This window comes from Choloepus didactylus, chromosome 22 (genome assembly GCF_015220235.1).
Source record: "Choloepus didactylus isolate mChoDid1 chromosome 22, mChoDid1.pri, whole genome shotgun sequence".
NCBI classification, from domain to species: domain Eukaryota; kingdom Metazoa; phylum Chordata; class Mammalia; order Pilosa; family Megalonychidae; genus Choloepus; species Choloepus didactylus.
Window position 1 is genome coordinate 13,905,887 of NC_051328.1, and position 2,529 is coordinate 13,908,415.

General features: G+C 38.7%; 1 non-coding gene across 1 annotated transcript; it reads right to left on the bottom strand.

Moving 5' to 3' along the window:
- Positions 1-557: 557 nt before the first annotated feature.
- Positions 558-665, bottom strand: LOC119519068. Its single transcript, XR_005213929.1, has one exon. It is a non-coding gene; the product is annotated as a U6 spliceosomal RNA (small nuclear RNA).
- Positions 666-2,529: the final 1,864 nt, after the last annotated feature.

The window sequence follows — 2,529 nt, forward strand, 5'->3', positions numbered from 1 at the left end:
ATGTTGACATTCATACCTACCGAGCTCTAGCTCTGACTCTCAGGTGTCACTCAGATACCTGAAGTTCCAGGGACTGACCAGGTTATACACAAGAGCTCAGCATCTCAGAATCTAGAAATAACTTACAACTCGGGAATAGAGGTAACTGCTGTAAGAGCTTACTACCTAGGAACCATTACAATAAGCCTTTCCCTGATAACCTGTGCTCTCAGACTCAATTCTCAGAGTTTACACATTATAGTTAATTATAGAATTATAATTATAGAATTATAATTAGTGAGGCATCATAATGTCTGTCTTTTCATTTCTGGCTTATTTCACATAACATACTGTCCTCAAGGTCCATTTACCTAGTTGCCTACCTCACAACTTCATTTCTGGCAGCCACTCAGTATTCCATTGTATGTATGCACCACAGTTCTCCATTCCCGTTATCAGTCGATGTAGCCTTAGGCCACCTCCATCCATTGCAAATCGTGAATACTTCCGCCGTAAACACCAGTGTGCAAATGTCCATTCGTGTCCCTGATCTCAGTTCTTCCAAATATACACCCAATAAAAAATAAGAATGCTTCATGAATTTGTGTGCCATCCTCGCACAGGGGTCCATGCTAGTCTTCTCTGTATCATTCCAATTTTAGTATATGTGCTGCTGAAGCAAGCACTAGAATATGTGTATTTGAACTTTAAACCCTAACTTGTAATTGCTCCACTAAACTCCCACCACTTATGTGTATGTATGTATATGTATGTATATCTATGTTTATGCCTATATTTATGTATTTGGATTTATAGTTACACATAAGGATTAATTATGTCTCTAAAATCTTGAAATACCTTTGCTAGGAAAGTGGCAAAAAGCATGGCTTTTTCTTTCAGAAAAGTGAAGTTCACAGTTAAGCTGGGAGAGGCTATTAGAAAAAACAAAATAGAAAAATTTAACATTAAATCTTCATAATATTTGGGTGAAGGTACTTCAATATAGGTATCAATATGGAATGTAAACTTTGTGAAGGCAGGGGCTTCCCCCCACCCCCACTGCTGCATTCTTAACATATACAACAGGGTCACAAAAAAGATACTGTATATTTTTTTTTTTTTTTTTTTTTTTTGAGTTAAGGAATAAATCAAGCAATCAAATATCTCAATTTTCTCTCTTGGAAATTGGTCTCTTCAAGAGAGGTGAATGGAAGCAATTCTGACTTTGATGCTTTAAAGGCCGTGGGATTTTCTAGAGTCAAAGGATGAATGATTTGGAACTGAGTGTTCATTCTCATTCTCTCTTACTTCTCTAAGACTAGGACTTTGGTCAGGATTGATCAGTTTTCCAAGTAAGAGATCCAAATGAGTCCGACCTGCTGGTATTTACAATGGGTGCTGGTGAGGAGTAGGAAGGGGTAAGGAACTCATGGGAAATAAATATTTTGTCCAGAGTATTGGAGAAATTACCATTTTCCTAATTGCTTTAACTTATCAGGAGTTGAAACTGAATTTGGAAAGCACTTTATTTTTAATAAACGAAGTTGATGTCACAGCTAAGTTGATGTCACAGTGCTGCCTGCTCCATTTTGTATAAATGTTTAAATGTCGTCAGTCTCTAGATCACCATAGGAAAAAGGACAAAAGCAAACAATTGCATTGTAGGTTACTTCAAACTAGTTCCCATCATTCAGAGCAGCTTGTGGCTACTCACATCATATATACTATGGGCACAAGCTAAAGAGCTGAAAAGGATAGTGGAGGGATTATTTGTGCAGGTACGTACCTTCTGGTAATTCCTAGTCAGGGATGGTCACTGTCGGAAATAAAGTGGTACCTGTAAGGGAATAAACGCTCTCTCGGTTCTGGAGGAGAAAAGAATTTATTTCCGATCTTGCAAGATGGGGCGTCCAGCCAAACACGTGGAAGGCTGGCGCGCCAGAGGAAGAGAATGGCGATGTTTAAATCTCCTACTCCTAATTCGCAAGTCCCTCCCCTGTTTCCCCATTGACTGGGTACTACAGAGGTTACAGCCTATCCGAGAACACTAACTAATTCATCTTTTGAGATTTTAATTTGTACAGCCAATCCCAGAGAGCCAACTAGCTCATTATTGAGATTTTGAACTGATTAGCCAATGCTCCCCCAAATTTTTATTTTTTTGCTGTGAGTTCCCGCCTCTGATACTACCTCATGTCTCTTTACATCAGGCAGATTCTCTCTTCTCTTTGTCTGGGGCTTGTTTAAACTGGTTTTGCCTCCATTTCCCTTATTCCATGCTGTCTCTATGTGAAAACGAAACTTATTCCTTTCTTACAGTCACAAAGACCTTCAGTGTTCTCTGAACTTCTTTATGAATTGGGACTTTGGTGCTCGTGAAAACCAAGCTTTCAGATTTCCTGAGTCTGCAAGTTAATGCAGAGAGGGAAATCAGATCCTTTGCAAAAATATTCTCTGCGGTGTGGCTGTGGATTTATCTGTGTTAGAGAGTGCTGGCACAGACTGTGAAATAGAATACAAGGATTTGCTTATTTAATAAATATTTTTTAA